At 55.5% G+C, this 22,243-nt stretch overlaps 1 long non-coding RNA gene across 1 annotated transcript; it reads right to left on the bottom strand.

Moving 5' to 3' along the window:
• Positions 1-210: 210 nt before the first annotated feature.
• Positions 211-14,827, bottom strand: LOC139597518 (uncharacterized). Its single transcript, XR_011681624.1, has 2 exons — positions 14,324-14,827; positions 211-707 (listed from the first exon to the last, which is right to left on the bottom strand). It is a non-coding gene; the product is annotated as an uncharacterized lncRNA (long non-coding RNA).
• Between the last annotated feature and the right edge of the window lie 7,416 nt (positions 14,828-22,243).

Genomic DNA, 22,243 nt, shown 5'->3' with positions numbered 1-22,243 from the left:
AGGAACTGAGATTCCAGCAGAGGAAGGATGGGGAGGAAGGCAGAGTGGGGAGAAGCTGGGGAAGAGAGCGGGGGAAGCAGGGGAAGGAGGAAGAGGAGGATGGAGGGGGAAATGCCAGAGGAGCGAACGCTGGAGAAAACGGAGAGGGGAGAAGGCTCTGGAGGAGAGGAGAAGGGGGAGAGCAGGACTGCGGGGAGGTTTGGCAGCTGCTGAGTGTGCTGCATTTCAATATTTAATGACTCCAAAATACAGCCATTAACATGTCAGAGGCAGAGGGAAATGGCCCGGCTTTTCCCCGAGCCCTGATGGCTTTGAAGAACAAATGCCATCTAAAAGGGAGGCTTTTAAAGCGTTCTGGCCGGGCCTGCTGCCGGCCCCCTCCCTTCAGGGCAGCGCTTCCCTCCGGGAATGCCGAGGGTTGCATCCATTTGGTTTGGCTGGCATTGTCCATTTTATTTTCCCCTCAGCCTCGCTCTCTCTGGGATCTTCCCGCTCTCAACGCAGCCCTGTGAAATCAGGAGCGTTCTGCTCTTTGCTCCCAACATCCCCCGGCAAACGGATTTGCATCAGGTGCAGACAGTGACAAACTTGGAGCTGTTTTTCCCAATTTCAGCTGCTCCATTTCCCTCCTGCCGCGGTGATTTGCCTTGCTGCTCTCTCTGCCTTCTCGCCAGGTGTTCTTTGTCTTCTCATCCTCTTGCTCTACCCTGGAGACACGGAGGGAGAAGCAAAGAAAAGAGGTCAAGGGAAGGACTGAATGGCTCATCCCTGTGAGTGTCCGAGGCTGGACAGGGCTTGGAGCAACCTGGGATGGGGGAAGGTGTCCCTGCCCATGGCAGGGGGGGAGAAATGAGATGGGGTTTAAGGTCCCTCCCAAGCCAAACCATTTCTTTGTCACCATTGCTACTGGCACTGCAGGGCCATGTGCCAGCTCCAGGCCAACATCCCATGCAAAATAAATGCAAAAATAAGTGACAACCTGACAAGTGTAATAAGGAAGGAGGTGGCTGTGCCAACCCTGTGGACAAGGTTCAAGTCACTCCCATTAAGGTCATTAGGAAACATTAGGCTGTGGAAGCTGTGTGTGGAAGTGGGAATGAAACATCTCTGGTTTGGATGGGGAAGTGGTTGGATCCTACAATCCAAACAATCTCCAGGAATGCTGAGATAGGGACAAGGGCATCAGAAAAGAGCGCCTGCACCCATGCATGGCACCAGAACCATTCTGCCTCCAGGTGCTGCCCATCTAGAGCCGTGTCTCTGCTGTCCTGTGAGCAGAGCCACCCTGTCCCCAAGGACTGTTGGCTCCAACCCCAAGGTCCCAGTCCCTGGGCATTCTGCAGGTCTCAGATCTGGGCTCAGCATTCCCCAGCCAGACTCACCCAGGAAAGCCCATCCACAGCAGAAATCCATGGTCCAGGTGGGATCAGGGAGTGAGCCCCTCTCAGAGGGCAGAGGGAAGCGCTTCCACCTCCCTCCTTCCCACCAGCAGCTCTGTGTCCCCCCCGTGCTGAGCCAACATTTTCTGATCCAGCTGGAGCCTCGCAGCAACTTCTGAGGGCTGTTCTCACAGCGTTCCTGCCCTGCTCAAACACAGCACTGAAAGGAGACTTGGGAGAGAAACTTCCTGGCTGGAGAGCCCTTCACATCCTCAGTGACCTCCAGGCTTCCAGAAAGCTGAGGGGTCTCTGAGGGAACCCACCACTGGTCCCTGGCAGGCCACAGACGGATGGATAATGGGATCTTTGCACCTCAGAGAGGATTTCATCACTCAGCCTTAGCCCAAATCCATATTCATCATCTATGGATTTCTTTTTAATGGATAAAATGTCTTCTTTTGAAAGAGCAGCCCCACTGCTGATGGCACAAACAGCTGTGCAGGGAAATCGCGTCAGAACGAACCCAGGCAATCTCCCTCCCCGAGCTTCCAGGGAATCTAACAGCTTTTGACTTCCAAAATAACCCTGAACGCAGAGGAATTTCAAAGAGGAGACAGAAAACCTCCCCCGTCTGCTCAACCACATCAGCCGGGCAGCCTTCCCACGCCTCTTCCCAGCCTTCCTGCCCCTCTTCCACGGGTCAGGCTCAGGCACTTCATCGCCATCCCTCTGGAGAAGGTGGGATGGATGCTCCTGTGCCTGGAAGGGAGAGCTGCTCCTCTTCCCCAGCACTTGACTCCAAGTCAGGCTTCCCAAGTTCACCCCAGAGCAGGAATTTCTGCATCCTCCCGCCACCATCCCTGGCAAACCCTTATTGAGCTTGACATGTGTTGTTCTATTCCTGATGGATCCTGGCCACTGGAATATCCATCTGAAAATCAAATAAAATAGCCAAGCCCCCTGCGTGCTGCATATTTTATGGGCTGCTCCCTGACTTCCATTGTTTCCCATTGTTTAGACTATTAGTCAGAACAATTTGTCATCCTACCCCTGCTGCCTGCTGGGATTCTGGGATTCAATGTGTTCGGGAGATGGAGCCCGTGCTCCTGCCACGCTGGGCTTCAGGACAGCCCAGAGCCCCTCACACCGTGGGGCTGGGGCAGGAAATCTGGAGTGGGGCTCATTCCCCATCCCCAAAAACTTGCAGGCTGAGAAAAACAAACGGTGTGAACTCCGGGGCAGGAGGTGAGGGAGGAGGAAGTTGAGGGCTGCTGGCAGAGCTGGCTTGGAGAGGCACTGCTGGAGCAGGGAGAGGGTTTTTCTGGGGCTGCCAAGCTCCTGGTGCTGCAGGAGCTCCTGTCAGCTCCATTTCTCACTCCCCTCCCGGGCTGGGAGCCCGGAGAGCAGCGGTGCCGGCAGAGCAGGAGGCAGGAACTGAGCCCCGGGAAAGGAGCTTCTGTTCCCAATCCCGCTCCGATCCCTTCAGGAGCTCCTGGTGTTACAAACGCCTCCTTGGGACTCGGGGATTGCTCTGCCTGCTGCGGTTTTGTCTGCCCTGGCAGCTCCACGGTGGAGTCAGGAGTGGGAGGGAGCAGCAGCAGGGAGCTGGAGCCTGCAAATCATGAGGATGGGTTGTCCTGCCCTGCTCCCGTCCCCTCCTGAGGAGCCAAGGGGATGATTTCCATGCCTGCACCACTCCCAGAGGAGGCACTGGGAGTCCCCACTGCTGAGAGCTGCTCACCAGGGCAGCCAGTCCCTCTGCCCAAGGCCAGCTCTCCACTCCCAGCTGTCCCAGGGCTGTCTCCAGCCACCCCAACCCCACGTGCCTGCTGGACCCTCCAGCCTCCCACCTCTCCCTGTTCTCCCAGCCAGGCTGAGCAGCCAGGAGCAGAACTCACAGCTGCTTTTCATCCAGGCACCAAAACCTCCTCCCAAATTTTTCTTGCCCTTTTTGGCACTCATTGCTGCCTCTGTCCATCATGGTGGCACCTGGCAGCCAGAGGTGTTTGACAGAACCTGACACTGCTGCCCCTCACCTTTGCCTGCCCACATGTCCCAGCTGCTCTGGGAGTGCTCCCTCCATCCCTGGGAACCAGCTTGGGCTGCCCCATCCCTGGAAGTGTTCCAGGCAAAGTTGGACAGGGCTTGGAGCAACCTGGGATAGTGGAAGGTGTCCCTGTTCATGGCAAGGGGTGGAACTGGATGGGTTTGAAGTCCCTTCCAGCCCAAACCATCCTGGATTCTGGGTTTCTATGGAAAGGAGTTTCAGGGACAGCCCAGGCATCACTTCCCAGACAAGTCAAGAAGGGATAAGATCCTCCTCATCATGTTCTGCCCTAATATCCATGACTTCCTGTGGGGCCAGCAGGTTCTTGGACCTGGGAAGAGCCTGGGGAACTTCAGGTGGCTGAAAAGTTGGGATTTTGACCAACCCCCAATGCCTTGGAAGATGCCATAAAGCCAGTGGGGCTGTGAGGATCTGCCTTCATTCCCAAACATCCATCTTCCAACAAAAACGCTGTCCAGATCAAGCCCTTCCTTTCAGCAGCGCTGGCCTCCCGCTGTCACCCCTTCCTTATCTCCAGGCTGCTCATCAAACCCAAGGGCAGCATCCCTTGGAGCTCCATCCTGGAGCACGCTGGAAATTCAGGCCTTGCCTGGGAGGGAGAGCAAATTCCCATAAAAACCCTGAATGGAAACAGAAGTGCCTGTTTTAGGGGAAAAAAAGAAAGAAGAAAGGAAGGGAGGGAGGAACGTGGAACCTGCCTCCCCATCCATGCACGGCGATGTGTCCCTACACAGCAGGGGGACAGGTGGGACAGGGCCACGTCCCCATGGGCTCCTCCCTAGGGGTGGCCACGTTCCAGCGAGGTGCCCACTCCTCAGGCACAGCTCCCCCGCGGCAGGGAAGGGGTTAACTCCCAGCAGCTGCTCCCCAGATGCCGGTTCTGGAATTCACATTTGTGTAATAATAAACCTCGGGGAAGGCGCTGCTGCTGCTGGGGGGGCGGCTCTGTCCCCCCTCGCTCGGAGCCAGCGTGCGGCTGCCAAGGGGCGGCTGGAGAGGGGTGGCAGCCCCAGGTGCTGCGGGATCCGGGATCCTCCCGCCGGACTCCCAGCGAGATGAATGAGGGGCCGCCAGAGGAGCTTTGCACAGCGCTTCCCATCCCTCCCGCTGCTCGCCCCCACCGCGCTGCCGCATCCCCGGGGACCCCGGAGGGGGCACAGCCCGGCGGGTCCCCCCGAGCGGGGCAGGGCTGCTGGGGTGTAATTGGTTTCAGGAGAGAGGGGTGAGGAGAGACGGACATAAATTTCCTTGAGAGGCTTTCTCCCTAATGGCTCCCATCGCCCGGCAGGGCAGCACACCTGCTTCCAATAGCGGCTCCGGCTCCTGCCGCGGGTGCGGGAGAGGGGCTGTGCTTCCACCACCTCTGCTGGCCGCGGGCATCCCGCTGCAGCAGGGACAGGGCTTTGCCCGGGCTTCCAAAGGGATGGTGATGGCTTTGAACCCTGCGCTTTTCCCTTTCCTGCGTTGTCCAGGTTCCCCCTTTCCTGGGTTGTCCAGGTTTCCCCTTCCCTGGGGTTTCCAGGTTTCCCCTTTCCTGAGGAGTCCATGTCCCCCCTTTCCTGGAGTTTCCAGGTTTCTCCTTTCCTGGGTGTCCATGTTTCCTCTTCCTGAGGTTTCCATGTCCCCCCTTTCCTGGGGTTTCCAAGTTTCCCCTTTCCAGGAGTGTCCATATTTCTCCTTCCTGAGGTTTCCAGGTTTCCCCTTTCCTGGGCTTTCCAAGTTTCCCCTTTCCTGGGGTGTCCATATTTCCCCTTCCTGAGGTTTCCAGCTTTCCCCTTTCCGGGTTGTCCAGGTTTCCCCCATCCCAGCACAGCATCTCCGCTCCTGGGCGCTCCCGATGAGCTCCCGCCCACCGGCACCGCCCAGCCCAGCCCGGTTCATCCCCGGAGGATGCTCTGGAGCTGCACAGCCGGATCCGAACAGGTCACGGACCTCGAGAGGAGGCGGGAAGAAAACTCCAAACGCTGCCGCCCCCGGAGCATCTCCGGCTTCACGGTCCCGGCTCTGACCCCCCAAAGCCTCAGGAGTTATGTGGAGGGCTGGACAGGGATCAGAGGTTTTGCTGCGAGCGGGGGCAGCGGCAGGAAGAGTTCGGGGGGTCCGGATTGAGCTCCTCTGTCGCTCCACTTGGAATGAAACCCTAAACCGGGTCAGCTTCCAGGCGAGCGTTCCTGCTTTTTTCTGCTCCCGTTGCCGCGTTTCACACGGCAGGAGAGGAGGTGGCACAGGGGCAGGAAAGCTCTGCTGACCCGGACTGGCTCCCTGCCGAGGGACACCCGCAAGGGCCGTGAGACAGAGGGGTCCCAGCTCCATCCCTGCCTGCATTCCCTCCCCAAACCCTCCAGCACCGCGTCTTCTCGGGGATGAGGAGGATGCAGGAAGGGGCAGGTGGATTTCACACCTTTCCCTTTGCCACTGGGATGGGGTGGAGGGGTTCTGTCCCCACGCGGGGTCCCCTGCAGGATGAATGGCAGCTGTGCCATCCCCGCTGGGGTGTCCCAGTGACACGGGGGATCCACCTGCTCCAGAGCACCTCTGATCCCCCCGCACAGCCGGGGGTGGTGGGACAGCGCGGGGCTCATCCCTCTCCTTCTCCCCGGGACAGCCTCACGTGTTCCCGCTGTTTGGCAGCGCTGTCCCAGCCCACCCCGATGGAGAGGGGTGTTCAGAAGCAGCTGGGAAGAGCGGTGGGAGTGGGAGAGCCTTTGACACATGAGGAGCTGGAGCAGGGGGACAGCGGGGGCTGTTGCACTTTTGGTGCAGGAGCCCTGGCTCTCCAGGAGGGTGGCCATGGAAAACATCCTGCTTTCCTTCCCAAAGAGCTGCGAGGGATCAAAGATCCCTGTCCGTGGCCAGCTGGCACCTGCTTCCCTCTGGAAAAGGGAATATCTTCCTGGCAACAACTACAGAGATCCCAAGTCACCGAGGATGGGAAGTACTCTCCTTGTGGGCAGCTTGTGCAGCTCCACGAGCTTTTCCAGAGGGGTTCTATGCAAGAATCTCCAAAAGAGATTATTTCTAAACCTGTCCTGTCTGAGGGATTTCTGTGTGTCCCTGGGAATTCCGCCCATCCTGGCTGCAGCCAGCCCAGCAGTGTGGCTCTACCTGTGTGTCCACCACTGGAGGGCTCCAGGATTGCTCCAGGAAAGCACACGGAGCCAGGAAAGGGGCAGAGGGTAATCCAGGTAATCCACACCTGAATCCAGGTCTGATCCTGCACCAGAACTCACTCACTGTCCATGTGCCTGGATCCACACCTGAATCCACACCCAAACCCACACCTGATCCCACACCTGAGCAGGTGCTGGTGCACACCTGGCCAGCAGCAGCTCCAGGGGGAAGTGGCCCTCATGGTGACCCCACAGAACCACTGCTCTGGAGCTGCTGCCATCACTGCTGGGTGAGGGGGTTTCTCCACCAGAAGAATAAAAAATTAAAGCAAAGCAACCCCGGCCTCCAAATTTATCTCCAAAGGCCTCGTTATGACCATTTTATTTGCTGGCTTCAGGCCAGGAGCTTGCTGGCCAAAGCTCCTTGATTTTTCCCTCCAGCGTGCCGGGGGGAGCAGCCTGGCTGGGGTCCCGAGCTCGGGATCCGAGGAGCCTGGTTTGCCTTTGGAAAGCTCCGTTAATTGACATGAGAAAATAATCCCAGGCTCTTTCTCTCTGGAGCAGGGAAGGTTCTCCTCACAGCACGGCTTGAAAAGGAGCGCGGCTTTTGGGGGACTGCAAATGCATCCGTCAAAATAACATTCCCTGGGCCAAAGCTCTTCCCTGGGGCAAGGCCATCTGCTTCCAAAGGCTCTGGAAAAGCCTGTGGCTGCTGATTTCACACTGGATGTGGAGTGGCTCCAGCCCCTCAGCTCCGTGTCCCTTTCTGCTCCCCTTCCTGCTCCTGCTGCCACCTTCCCTCCTGTCCCCCGAGGGGGGTGCGGGGTCCCACTGTCCCTGCTCCCTGTCTCTGATGCAACTCCATGGTGAGAATCCCTTGGGAACATTCCCAGGAAATGCCCCAGCATACACCAGGACCTCCATGGAAATCCACAGGCAAAAGCAGGAGCAAGGATCCAGTGGGGATTTGGGATGTGCTGAAAGGTTGTGGCACAGGACAACTTCTATGGATCTGCAAGGGCTTGGAATGACAGAACACAGGGAATGGTTTCCCACTGCCAGAGAGTAGGGTTGGATGGAATATTGGGAGGAAATTATTCCCTGTGAGGATAGTGAGGGGTTGGGATGGAATTCCCAGAGCAGCTCTGGCTGTCCCATCCCTGGAAGTGTCCCAGGCCAGGCTGGATGGGGCTTGGAGCAACCTGGGCTAGTAGAAGGTGTCCCTGCCCACAGCAAGGATAGAATGGAATGGGCATTAAGGTCCCTTCCAGCCCAAACAGTTCCAGGATTTTATGATTGCGTTGCAGAGGCAGAACTGGATCAGGGAGCCCCTCCAGCACTGGAGAAAAACACAGGGCTCTGCCATCATCTCGGGGAGCTGGGAATTTCCAGCAGCAGTAAAATTGGCTTTTCCATTTGTATAAACTCCCCTGAAGAGGTGCCAAAAGCAGAGAGGATGAGACAGGAATGGCAAATGGAACAGAGGCCGGATTGATTATCGAGGATTCATTCCCTGAGGTTCCTGAGGTTTGCCAGAGACACAGCTCTCTTTGCACAGGGCTGGCATTTTAACACTCACAAAATCAGCTATTAATAGTTAATGGCCAATTTAATAATTAATCAGTGTTTAACAAACGGGGGTGGAGGAGCCGCCTGTCTGCCACCAAAGTGGAATAATAAAGAGGAAAACTTTACAGTGACAGTGTCCAAGTGGGATTTTGTCTTTCTTTTGTTACTGTGAGGGTGGGGAGGCCCTGGCACAAGGTGCCCAGGGAGGCTGTGGATTCCCTGTCCCTGGAAGTGTCCAAGGTCAGATTGGATGGGGCTTGGAGCAACCTGGGATAGTGGAAGGTGTCGCTGCCCATGGCAGGGGTGGGACTGGATGGGCTTTGAAGTCCTCCCAATCCCAACCATTCCATTTGGTTGGATCCCAGCTGTGGGATTCTGAGGCAGTGAGGTGACCATGGCACCCCTTGCCCTGGCTCATCCCCGGGCTGCTCTGGGAACTCTCCTCACCTTGTCAGGTTCTGCCAAAAGTGAGACACCCCCAGTTCCTCCAAGCCCCTGTCCCCAGGAGTGCTGGAGCCAGGACACACTTCCAACCCCACGCCTGTGCTGATCCTCTGGGATCCTTTATGACCACAAACAGACCCAGTGTGAAGTTGCCCCAGATTTGTGTTAAACTGGCACTAATGATCCCCTAAATCCTATATTTGTGGGGTGGTGCGGGAGAAGCTGAGTCATTGGACAGGTGCCACAGCAGGCCACCACCTATGGGGACCCCAAAGGGCAGTGAGTGCCCAGGCTTTATGTGGAGCATTTGGAGCAGCAGAGATTGTCCATCCCAAATCCCAGCTGTGTCTGGGTCACCACCCTGGGACTGACAGCTGAGGAGGTCCTGGCAAGGGCACAGCAGCAGCAGGTCCTGGCAGGGGCACAGCACCAGCCCCTCCACCACGGAGGTGCTGCGAGCCAGCCCTGGGCATTTGTAAAATAAAGGCTGATTATTAACAGTACTTGAGATGTTCATGTTCCGTCTCCCTCGGGAGGCTCATTCCGTGCTGATTATCATATTTTTAAAATGTAATGAATTTATGGAGATAATTCAATCCCACTGACGAGGGATGTGCCTCACTCCTGCCACGAGGAAAGCTGCTGCGTGTGTGAAAATGGAAATAGCTGCGGCACTTTCCATGGCTTTTGCCTGTCCTCCCCTTCCAAAGGATCCCAAAATGCTTTGCAGGCTCTATCTGCTGGTGGGATCAACCAGAAGCTCATCCCTCCCCAGGAACGTCCTCACCTCTGGGCTGCAACACAGAAACTCTTTTACTAGAAGCAGAAACGTAATCAGATTAATTAAGTAAGTACAATTCTGAAGCAAGAAAGTCAATTAAAGGAATCATAAGTCAATATGGAAATAGAAGGAGCTGGCTTTGAAGCAGGATTAGAGATAGCGAGGCTGGAGAGCGGCGCTCCTTCAAACAGCTCCGAGATTGGCTCCTCCACGGTGTGCGGGCTCAGAGACAGCTCTGGGAGCAGCACTGGGTGCCCATGGAGGGATGGGTCCAAGAGTGCAATAAATGTGAACCAAATGTGTGCCAAATGTGCGCCAAGTGTGTGCCAAGTGTGCGCCAACTATGAACCAAGTGTGTGCCAAATGTGCACCAAATATGTGTCATGTGTGCACCAAGTGTGCACCAAGTATGAACCAATTGTGTGCCAAATGTGTGCCAAGTGTGCACCAAGTATGAACCAAATATTTCCCAAATATGTGCCAAATGTGTGCCAAGTACATGCCAAGTGTGCACCAAGCATGAACCAATTTTGTGCCAAGTGTGAACCAAGTATGAACCAAATGTGTCCCAAATGTGTGCCAAATATGTGCCAAATGTGTGGTATGAACCAATTTTGTGCCAAATGTGTGCTAAGTGTGCACCAAGCATGAACCAATTGTCTCCCAAATATGTGCCAAGTGTGTGCCAAGTGTGTGCCAAGCATGAACCAGGTGTGTGCCCAACATGTACCAATTGTCACCAAACGTGTCCCATGAGTGCTCCAAGTGCTCACCAAGAGTGCCCCGAGCCTCACGTGCACACAAAGGATGGATGGAGCGTGTACCAAATGTGCACCGACTGCACACCAATTACACACTCATTACACACCAATTACACACTAATTACACACTCATTACACCCCAATTGCACACCAAGCATGTGCCAGGTACTGACCAAGCATGAGACAAGCATGTACCAGGCATGTTCCAAGAGCACACCAAGCATGTCCCAGAGTGTCCCCCAGGTGTGCCCAAGCACCCCCAGGCCATGCCAGCCCCTCTCCAGGCCATGTCCCCAGTGTCACTGGTGCCTGAGGCCACCCAGGGGTGTCTGTGCTCCCTCCTCACCCCCACACAACCCTGACACCAACCTCTCCATGTGCAGTCGTGTTGTGCCCGTGTCACCATGTGTGTCACCCGTGGAGGAGCTGGGCTGTCCCCTTGTGCCCTCACCTCTGTGGATCCTCCCTGATCCCCAGCTCTGGGCATCCTTCGCTTTTCCACCACATTTCCCTCCTTCCTTTCTTTCTCCCAGCAAAACCTCCCCGCCACGGGTGTCTTCCTGCCCCCATAAATCTCCTGCCAGGGCTGAAATGGTGGCATTGAAGAAGGATCTTTTTTTGTGCAAATTTCAATAAATGCCACTGGAACAACATGGGAAATGATCCTGAAAATGCAGGAGCAGAAAGGAGAGAAAGAAATGGCAGCCAAGGGGGAAAGAGGGAAATGCTGGGATTTGAGGCTGCCAAACAATGCATTTAAATAATTCAATTTGCAAAAGCAGGGAAGAAAAAGAAGAGAAGAGAAAAGGGGAGGAAAAAACCCAACTTGTGTAGCAAGCCCATAAATAACCTTGGAGAGTGGGAGGCTGGGAATGCAGGATGGGGTGGGCCCTCTCCTCTTTGCATGAGTCTCCATTAAAATGCCAGGAAAAAATATGTATTTTGATAGATTCATCTTCAATTTCACTTTTAATTCCTCAAAGCCTCCCAGAGCCATGACCATCTTGCCTTCCCAGCCTGATCTCTTGGATCTCTCCCCTCTTTGGAAGCTCTGTACAAGGTTCCCAGGAGAACTGAAGGCTGAGGGCATCTGGAGCCCTTCCATTCCATAGGCAAAAACCTCTGGAGTGACTGGAGCCCTGTTAGCCAGCAGTCCCCAGCCTACTGGAACAAGGGGAATTTTGTGGAATTAGAGGCATCCTTAGAGAGCTGCAGCTCCCGTGGGCTGGGGACACAGCTCTGAGGTGTGTGGGAATCTCATCCCCCTTGGAACAAATGCTTCCCCCAGAACTGATGGACTTTTGGCTCAGCTCCTGTTCTTGCCCTGTGGTGGTGGTGGCTGACAGTCGGGGGTGTCTCTGGGAATGAGGAATTTAGATTTGCCAATGCCTCTGGGAAAAAGCCTTTCCCCCCTGCCAAGACCTGGCAATAAATCCCTGCTTTTGTCCAACGTGTTGGGAAAAAATGGATCAAAATATTGGTCCCTCATCACCTTTTACTGGTGAGGGCAGAGCTGGTCCTGCACCAGCTCAATCCTCTGGGAAGGAAAACAAGGATCATGGAATCTCCTAAGCTGGAAGAGATCCACAGAGATCATCCAGCCCAACCCCTGGCCCCGTGCAACAATCCCACCCTGTGCCTGGGTCTGCTTTTGTTCTCATTCCCACTCCGATGGATTCCTCACCACGTCCTTGGGAGCTCAGGGATGTGTGTGGGTCTCACACGTCCCTGAGAGCCAAGCCTGTGTCCCATGGGTCCCAGGAGCAGAACATGTGTTCCATGGATCTCTGGGAGCTGAACACAGCCTGACTGTGGCAGGGTCTCCCCCTGAGCAGATGCTGGGCTCAGATGCCAGGTTCTAGGGGCTGGGGAGAGCCTATTCCTGGGGAGGACAAAGTGCCATTTCCTGATTTATTTCTGGCTGGAGTGGGGCTGCTAAGTCCTTTCTGGAGGTTGATGGGGAGGGCAGAGGGATTAACCAACCAACAGCTGTAGTGCCTTCATCCTAAAATACTCCCTGAAAGGGGATCCTGCTCCTACAGCCGAGCTCGGTGCAGATCTCCCAATTTATTGTTCTTTATTAAAGTGCCTGTGCTGGAAAATGTCATTTGGCTCTGCTGAGGGGACAGAACATCCTGATTTAGGTCCCCAGTGCTGGGCAGAGAAGGAGCCCTGCCCATCCCTCGATCCCTGCTGGCCACAGGTGCAGCTTGGATGGGTGACTGGCATCAATCCCAAGTGAGCTGGAATTGTGATGGGAGGGAAGGGCTGAGGTGGAGGCTGGGACCTCCCCATGCTCAGAGGGGCTGTGCGTGGGGCAGAGCCATGTTCCCACCACAGGGATTGGGTTTGCAGCATTCCCAGCACATCCCAGGGGTCACCTTTCAAAGCCCTTCCACCCAGTGCCCTGGGTTTGCTGTGGGGTCAGAGCCCTGGCTGGTCCCACCCAAGGCAGCCCAGTGACCCCACAGTTGGGTTTGGGGACTGCCAGCCACCTTCCCCACAAAGAGCAAAGGTCCCCGTGGATGGGGCTGACACCTCAGGGCACTTTCCTGAGGGTTTCACAGCAATGGAAGTGAAGAAGAAGAGACCCCCCCTGTCACACTGTCCTACCAAACCCAGAGCAAGGTGTGCCACCACAGCCTGACCTTAAAGGGCACAGCCTGGAGTTTGGTCTCCAGTTAGTCTGGAGTGAGTCTGGAGTCAGATTTCAGCACATGTTCTGGCTTCCAAATGTTAATTCCTGTCTTTTCTTCCCTCCTCATTTCCTCCTAGGATCCCCAGGCTCTGGAGCAGGTCCCTGTCACTGAAAGGGGAGGTGTGGAAGGTGGGGTGAGTGAGCAATTGGGGTTCTGCAGAGAGGTCCTTCCCCATAGCCACCCAAGAGGATCAGCTTTGCAGGGAGAGGAAAACAGAGACGTCCCTGTGCTTTCTGTGCACTTTTCTCACTCTTAGGAGAGTGAGCCTGGACTTGCTTTTCTTCCTAACCCCTCCAACATTTTGATTCCAGGGTTAATCACTGCTTTTCCTTCATCAGCAGCAGCATTACTAAGATCCCTCATGGGGAATGCTACAGCCCTGCTCTCCTGGGAGCATCTCTGGAATATCAAACCCTGGTGGCTGCTCTTGGTTGGGGTGACCACAGCCTGGATGGGTGGCTCTGGGGCAGCCTGGGAGCAGATGGGAATGCCATGGGAATGTCAGCTGGGCTGGGCCAGGCTGGATGGGACATGACTCCAGTTCTCCTGGAGCATCTGGCCTGCAGTTGGCAGACACAACACTCAACAACTTTCCTGGAGCTGAGGAAAGAAAAACGACAGAGTAAAAAATAGTCCTGATCCCCCGGGAGTCTTGTTCATTAAAAGACAACGTGGTTTATGGCTCACACGTCCGTCCCTCGCTGCTCTCCCCCGAGCAGGACTCAGCCAGACAATAACTGAGGCTCCAGGAACCCTCCAAAGCATCTCTGGAGCCATAACTCAGCCTCTGTCAGCGGCTCCGTCAGTCCCACCCCGGGACCACCCCAAGCGCAGGATCCCCCCACCCTCCCCTGGCTGCTGACCCTGTCCCACCGCAGCCCGGGGAATATGAGCTCACTGATTAGAAATCAATGGGACTTCAGCTCACACCTGAGCCTGCTGCATGGGAGGCTGCTCCCTACCCTGCCTGGCCTCTCCGTGCCCGCTCAGCAGATTCCAGCACACGGAGCTGCTGAGGAGGTGACCCTGAGAAAAATTCCTGCTTGGAAAAGGAAAGCCCTCAACCCCCGGCCCCCAGGGATGGCATCTTTCCAAGTCTCCCCCATGGGTCACGATCTGCTGAGCCCCAAAGTCCCCCAGTCCCTGCAGGGATGGGCTGGTGCATCCTCAGGGACTTTTCAGGGACAGGGAAATGGGCAGGACCAGGGAGGAAGATCTCTGTCCCGCTGTACAAAGGTGCAAGGTGCTGTTGGCTGTCCAGAAGGTGGGAATGCACAGCCTGGTGTGGGTGACATCCAGGGGAGGTGACAACAGCCACCAGCTCAGCACCATCTCTGCTCTGCTCTCTTCCCAGAGGCTCCTCCAGTCCCCAGCGATGCTGCTGGAAGAAGCAGGGAGCAGATCCATCCTCCCCAAACCCCTCCTCCTCCTCCTGCCACACTGGAAACTTGCCTGTTCCATCCCCACTGTTATTGCTGAGCTCTGGGAAGACTAAAACCATTCTGTGCTCACCTCGTGTACCTTTGGACACTTCTTGCCTTCTGCTCCATCCTGCAGATTAGAGGCCAAGCTGGAACACCCAGGCTAAATCCAGACCCTCCACGGGGTTTTCCCCACCTCTGCAAGGACCAAGAAGGCTCCCAACAGCTCATTCCCACCTCTCATCTTTGATTTTTCAGCTCCATCTTCATGTTTCCTGCTCAGAGGTGGCACCTGCCCTCCAAATCCAGCATGTGAAGAGGCTGCCTGGTCCTGGACTTCTTCCAGTCCAACTGGATTTGCATTCCAGGCTAAGGATGTGCCAATTGCCTTTCCAACAGATCCTCCCAGAAGTCTCCCAGCTGGCCAGTTCGTTCCTGTGCCTGGTAGCAGGAACACTCTGGAGCTGCTGCAAACCCTTCTTTAAATATGTTTTGAATGTTTCTGTTGCATCTCACTCACATCCCACAGCCCGGCTGGGAAATCTAAAATACATCTGAAAACCCGAGCCATGATCATTACTGAACATTAGAGAGCATCACTGGAGGATTAAATCCATATTTCTGTGTGGAAACAGGGGCTGGATGCCCAGCACGAGGCTGCACCACACACATGGAGAGCTGCTCACCAAGGACATGTCCGGCTCCCATCCCACTTGGAGCACCAGTTTGGGTTTCTGCTGCTCTTCCCCCCAGGAGGATCCCAAAGCGCTTTTTCCCAGCGTGTGCAGCCACCGCTTCCCCACAGAAATGTGGATTTCTGCTCCCAGACTTGGCGGCTCCACCAGCGGCTCAGACAGGAGAGGGAGGCAGAGTGGGAGAAGTTTCTGGAATCAGCCCCGCTCAGCCACATCCACTGGCTCAGTTCCCAACCCCTTTAGGTACTGGAAGGCTTCTGGAAGGTTCTCCACTTAAACACCCAGGTTCTGGTTCATGAATTTATCCTGTGGCTTCCCAGAGCTCACTCCAAAAGGTCAGTCCCTGTTGTTCTGTGTCCAGGGGAGCAGCCTTAGAGCCTTTGGGGATTCCCTCTGGGATCACCCCTGGTTCTTGCTGATCTCTCTCCCCTTCCTGACTCTGTTTCCATCACACCTTTGCTCAAGAAGCTGATTCAGTCTGGTTTGTCCACCTGGAGAAGGGAAGGATCCAGGGAGAACTTAGAGCCCCTTCCAGTGCCTCAAGGGGCTCCAAAAGAGCTGGGGAGGGACTGGGGACAAGGGCCTGGAGGGACAGGACACAGGGAATGGTTTCCCACTGCCAGAGGGCAGGGTTGGATGGGATATTGGGAAGGAATTGCTGGCTCTGAGGGTGGTGAGGGGCTGGGAATGGAATTCCCAGAGCAGCTCTGGCTGCCCCATTCCAGGGCCAGGTTGGACAGGGCTTGGAGCAGCCTGGGATAGTGGAAGGTGTCCCTGCCCATGGCAGGGAGTGGGACTGGATGATTTTGCAGGTCCCTCCTAACCCAACCCATGCTGGGATTCTATAATTCCATGGAATATGCATTTGAGAAGCCCCTCAGAGCCTTCACCACCCTCTGCTTTGCTGGTTTTGCTGGTTCCATCCCACCCCTGCAGAAGCAAACGAGTCCTGCAGCCAGGCAGAGCCTTCCCAGCGCCAGCCCCAATCCCCCACGTGATTAGTGCTCATATTTAACACTGCAGATAATCATAAATACAGGGAGAACCTGCATTAGTTCCACGCAGGGCCCTGCAAACCCCTGGAATTAGGGAGTTAATGCCAGACTGGAGTGTGCCACTATTATTTCCCCATTCTCCAAATCCTCCCTCTCTGATGGATGCACTCCAGGGAATCTCTGGAGTGTCTCTGCAAGACACTTCCGTGGTAATTTGACTGTGAGGGTTTTGCTTCTGTGCTCCCGAGCAATTGGAGCAGAATCAGCACTTCCCTTGATCCTGGGAACCTTTGATAGCAGAGCTGCTGCAGCCCTGCATGACCCTGGTGTTTTACAGTTCCCCAGGGGGAGATCCCAGACCCTGTCACCTGAGGACATCAGCACCAGAGGGGACACTGGGATCTGTCACCAGGGTCCCTTCACACGGCAGGAATCCAATCTCCAGGGAGTTAAAGCAAGGTACAGAGTGAGGCTGGGCCAGAGTCGGTGGCTGGGAGCTCATCCTGGCTTTTCTCTGAGCAGGAATATGGAATCACAGAATGCCAGGATGGTTTGGGTGGGAAGGGATCTATAAAACCAGTGCCACACCCTGCCATGGGCAGGGGCACCTTCCACTGTCCCAGGGTGCTCCAGGCCCTGTCCAGCCTGGCCTTGAGCACTGCCAGGGGTCCAGGGGCAGCCACAGCTGCTCTGGGCACCCTGTGCCAGGGCCCCACCACCGTCTTCATCAGGAATTCCTTCCCAATATCCCACTTAACCCTGCTCTCTGGCAGTGGGAAGCCATTCCCTGTGTCCTGTCACTCCATCCTTTGTCCACAGTCTCTCTTGGAGCACCTTTAGGCACTGGAAGGGGCTCCAAGTTCTCCAGCCTGAACATTCCCAGCTCTCCCCTCCTTGAGGTGACCCAACAGGTCCATTCTAGATGAGCACTTCAGTGGTTCCCTACAGAGCTGCTTTGGGGGTGGGAATCCAAACCCACCTCCCCATTTCTCCACTTTCCCTCTCCTGGGACAGAAACAAATCCATTCCATAGAGGAAGAAGCTGAGGGAGGACAACGAGGGAGCTCACAAATCCCTCATTTCCCTGTGTGAGGGCTGTGCTGGGAGCCCTGGACTCCCTGGAGTCCTTTGAGGTTAATAAATTGGCTTTTCTCACAAAGGCAAGATTATCCTTTGGGATTTATCCCCACAGGGTTTTGCAGCAGCACAGCTACAGACAGGCTCCAAGAGGTGCTAGATGTCCATTCTGGGCTGAGAAATGTTCCAGCCTGGCTGTTCCCTCTTCCAGGAATGCCTTGGATCAGAAGGTGAGAGGGCAAAGCTCACCCTGTCTTGCTGGATTCCTCATCTGTGCATCTCTAAAGTGGCCCTTGGGATGTGGCAGAACTGGGGGTGGCAAAGGAGACCCATGGCCTGACCCAGCAACAGCATTTTCCTGCTTTTTTATCCTGGAAAAAGAAAAACCAAGGCACAACATGGGGAATTGTCCCTCAGCACATCAGAGCTGGATCCCAGCCACCCAGCAGGTGACAAAGAGGGACCATGTGTGGCATTGTCTTTATTCCCAATGCTCCCGGCCCTGAACACTGGGTGGAACAGGGACAGCACAGCACAGCCCAACCCTGCCTGGCAGATCCAGCCTGGCAGGTGCAGGAGAAGCAGCAGCTTCGGTGCTATTTCAGTCCAAGCAAGAGCTGCAAAATCCACGGAAAATAGAAATCCTTGACAGCCAGATACAAACCTTGCCTTTCCCATGCTGTTTGAAATCTGGGGTTGATGCCTGGGGTCGGTGCTGTCACCCACTCCTTCCCACAGCCCTGGCACCCTGGAGCAGCCCCGCTGTGCCCAGCATTCCCTGCCCATTCCGGGCACAGCACCAGTGGCACCAAGTGCCCCTCAATCCCAGGCTGTCGGAGCCGGTCTCCAAAGCTGTCAGGGAATCTGAGAAATCCAAGTGTAAAATCAGCAGGTTTTGTGGGACAGCGGGCACAGACTGTCCATATGTTCCCCACACACATCACCAGTCAGCTGGGAAATGCTCACAGCTCCCAGCCTCTCATTTTGCCGCTTCTCCCGGTTGGATTTGTCAGGGAGATGTCACTGCCAGCCCCAGACCTCAGGAAAGGCTCAGCTCCGTGTCTCCCAGATGGACTTTCCTCCTGGCTGGGCTTTGATCAAGGGAAGGAAGCAGCAGGGGGGTGGATGTTGCCTCAAAATGTGGCTGTGGAAGCGTTTGGAAGTGTTAGTCCGGGTGGGCTCCCAGTAGCTGCACTCCTGCCTCCCTCCTACCACAGGTTTCTGCCCTGGGGACACACCAGGGACCAGCTGCACCCCAAAAGTTCTGCAGGGGCTCAGCTCAAGTCCTGGCTTCACTCCAGGAGGGACAGCACAACCCATTCCCAAGCCATTCCTTCCCCCGACTGAATCCCCAGGGTTGCTTTCAGGTCTGGGCTTTCCAGCAGATGTGGGGAGCAGGGATCCATGGGAGTTTGGGGTGCAGGGATCCACAGGGGTTTAGGGTGCAGGGATCCACTGGGATTTTGGGGTGCATGAATCCATGGGGGTTTGGGGTGCAGGGATACATTGAGTTTTGAGATGCAGGAGGATGAGGGAACTGAGGCACTGAGTCTGGTGGGAGCAGGAGTTGAGAACCAGCCACGCTTCCAGCACTTCTGGGAAGCACAGATTCCCAGTAACTCTTTTTTAGATTTTTTTCCCTCTCATTACTGCCAGGGAGGAAGGACAATGAAAGGATGATGGGTAGGAGTCTGCCAGAAAAAAAGACATTAAAACCACAGATCTTCTCCAGCGTTCCTCTGTTCAGGGGGAGCTGAACCTACGTGATTCTTCTTCACTCTGCTCATCCTTCCATCGGGAGCTGGAGAGGATGGAATTGTTCAGCCCAGTGTTTTTACCTCTGTGATTCCTCATCTGTGTTACCAGCCTGGCTTTGTCTGTGGGTTCTGAATTAAGGGTGTCCACGAAAACCCTGTTAATCCCCAAAACTGGAGGGAAAGCTCATCCCTCACTGGTGAACCCACCCAGAGGAAACTCTGCTGGTACCTGGTGGGTTAAAAAGCCAAAAGGGACAGAAAAACATGGGAACCTAAACCTTGGCACTCAGATTCAGAGCAATTCCTGCAATTTGGGAGGAATTATTGGAGGAGATGCTTGGGCTTGCTGGCTGAACCAAGGGCATGGCATGAGGAGCAGCAGAGCCAAGGAGCTGAGCCCAGCTTTGCAAGGGAGAATTAATTCCTGGAGCACCACAAAGTTTGGTTTAAAATTCCCAGGAGCCCTAGTGAAGGCCGGAGCTGATTATTTATCAATCCCTTCCAGGGAGAGCCTTGCCCAGCTGCTGCCAGCCATGTCCTGGCAGTGGGGACACCAGTGAGAGACCCTGTGGCATGAGGACAGCCCGGGGCTGGCACCCTGACCGCTCCACAGGGGAGCCATCCCTCGTCCTGGAAGGAGGCCCAGGGAGCTTTGGGATGCAGCCACATCTCTCCGTGGATGCAGGCTGGCTGCTGGCAGGAGCTCTGCTGGGCTGGGCAGCGCTGGCACTGCCAGCTCCGAGCTGGCACCTGCTGAAGGCCGGGGAGAGCCGGCGCCTTTGAAACGGAATGAACGGAAAATCAGCCGGAACCTGGAGTCTCCACGGGGGAACGTGGCCAGGAAAACAACAACAAAACCAAGGGAGAGATGAGAGTGGAAAAGGCTTCAACAGCTTAATTTGCCGTTGTGACACCGCTGCGTGGCTCGGGAGAGCAGGAGCAGAGCGGAGCCTCCGGCTCTGCCGTGCAGGTCGAGGAAAATTTCAGGGCATATCTCAGAGGGAGAAAAACAATTTAAGGGATGAAATAACTGGAAAAAGTGAGACAGAGAAAATAAAATCCTGAGAGTGATCCCAAGGGCTTTGGGTTTATTGGGCTGATAATGGTCCCAAATTCCTCCAGCCTTTTTGAGGGATGTGGCAGCCCAGTGCTGAGGGTGTGTGGCCCGTGCCATATGTCCCATGCCATGTGTCCCTTGCCATGTGTCCCATGCCATGCCATGTGTCCCTTGCCAGGTGTCCCATGCCATGTCATGTGTCCTATGCCAAGGTTTTGTGTCCTGTGCCATGTGTCCCATGATGTTACATGTGCTCCATGCCATGCCATGTGTCCTGTGCTGTGCCATGTGTCCCATGCCGTGCCATGTGTCCTGTGCTGCGCCATGACCTTGTGCTCCTTCCCATCTCCCACCCCCAAGTAGGTTCAGCTTCATCCCATCCCCACTCCATGGCCACCTCAGAGCCCAGGCAGCCAGACAGAGCTGGAAAAAGAGGCAGGAGGCAGGAAATCCTCTTGGCACCATGCACAGGACTGGGCACAGATGCCACATGTGCCCCCATTTTCCCAGTGCCACGTGTGTCCCAAAGGTGACCACAATTCCTCACCTACAGCTGCCAGCGCTGTCGAGTTCCCCCACTCCCATCTCCACTGCCACGTTCCAGCTCATTAATTTCCATCCAGAGGCTCTGGAGGGACCTGAGGGACTTGGGGATGATTTTTCTTCCCAGTTTTCAAGCCTGAGCTCGAGTGAGAAGAACCACGCGCAGGCCCTGGCCTCCCCATGCTGACCCTGCTGCTTTGGGTTCTGATTCCCAAAGAATGTTCCCAATTTGTCACTGGCCCCTGTCATCCTCCAGCCAGGACCCACTTGAAGGGACGGGAAGCAGAGCCAAAGCAAACACGGCGCGTGGGATCTACCCCGGGAATGCCAGAGCTGCCCCCACAGCCCCTCAGTGCTGAGCCCATCCCTCCTCCCTGACAGGGCAGCTCCCAGCAGCCCTGGGAGACAAATATCCCTGAAAATGCCCCCCAAAATTAATTCTTCCATTTTGCCACCTCCAGAATTAATGAGATCACGTCTTCAGCTCTAATTGGGCAAACGGAAACGCTCTTTTCCACAGGGAGCTGGGCTCTGGTAAGGAGTCATTAATCAGTGGGAGCAGGGAGTGCCAGAGCCTTGTGAGTCCCACCAGGACACATCCTGGCGCCCCTGGAATTGGGACCCCCCTGGTGTTGGTGGCTGCCAGCCCACCCCACAACCCCATAGGGGCATGGCCTCATCCAGGGCAAGCAGGAGGAGATGGAACCCCAGACTGGGACAGGCCTTGGAGACCCCTGGGAAGGGGCTGGGATGGGAGAGGAGGGAGGTGCTGGTAGCAGCCACAGGCTGATCCCTCTTCACAGGGATCCCAGGGATAATCCCCTTCCTGACCCATTGCTTACTCTAAAGCAGGGATGGATTTGCATCCCGGCACTGGCTTCACTGTTAAATTTTTTATTTCTATTTTGTGGAGAGGAATCTCTGGAGAGCCCATGGAAGGCCTGGAATGCTGCAGGGCCACCTGAATCTGTCATTCCTCTCCTCTCTCCAGTCACCTGGCAATTGTGGGCACCTTGGGAGCTGTGCATGAGCTTTGTGCCCGCCACTCTACCATCCCATCATCCCAGTATCCTACAATCCCACCATCCCACTGCCCTCTGCTCCCACAGCACCATGTGCCCTCCACCTGCATGACTCCTCCACCCACCAGCCCATCCCAGACTCCCCCAGACCCATCCTCACCAAGGCCCCCCCAGTCCTCTCCCTCCCCGGGGCCAGGAGCATTAATTGGATCCTGCCATCCCATCTGGAGCTGATCAGCTCCGGCCGCCTCAGGATGTCGCTGATGGAAACTCCAATGTTTCATTTCCAGGGGCTTCTGTCACTTCCCACCAGGAGAAGCGATAACCAGGGTGTGACCCCCTGTCACCCCACAGGAGCAGCTCTCCCAGGACATCTGGGATGCTCAGAGATTCCCAGGGGAACCTTGCAAGCCCCTGTCACTGGGGCCACAGCGTTAATCCAGCTCCTAAAGCCTTTGGGATATGGAACATCACAATCTTGACCCCCAGTGCCCCTCGTGCTCCCTCCTCCCCCAGTCTGGGATTCATCCTCACTTTTTTGGGTGCACACACAGCCCTGAAGGATCCTGAAAGATCACGGAAATTCAAAGGCACCATTCTGGGAGTCAAACATAAATTCTGCTTTTATTAAGCAGAGTAAATGTCAGGGGTGAAACAAAGCAGAGGAAGACACGGAGAAGAGGAGGATTTCATGGATTTCATTCCAGCTTCCCTTTCCTTTTCCTCCTGCTCCTGACTCTGGCTGCCTGCAGCTGTTTATTTAAAAGTCCAGTAGGGAGAGCTCAGCTTGTGCCTGCTTTCCACAGGGATTTTCTGCACCATTGCCACGAAGAACAGCAGAGAATCATGGAGTCATGGAATCCCA

This window comes from Agelaius tricolor, unplaced genomic scaffold, assembly GCF_023055355.1.
Source record: "Agelaius tricolor isolate 1412-34295 unplaced genomic scaffold, bAgeTri1.0.p SCAF_17, whole genome shotgun sequence".
Classification (NCBI taxonomy): domain Eukaryota; kingdom Metazoa; phylum Chordata; class Aves; order Passeriformes; family Icteridae; genus Agelaius; species Agelaius tricolor.
This window is presented reverse-complemented; position numbering and strand designations above follow the sequence as displayed.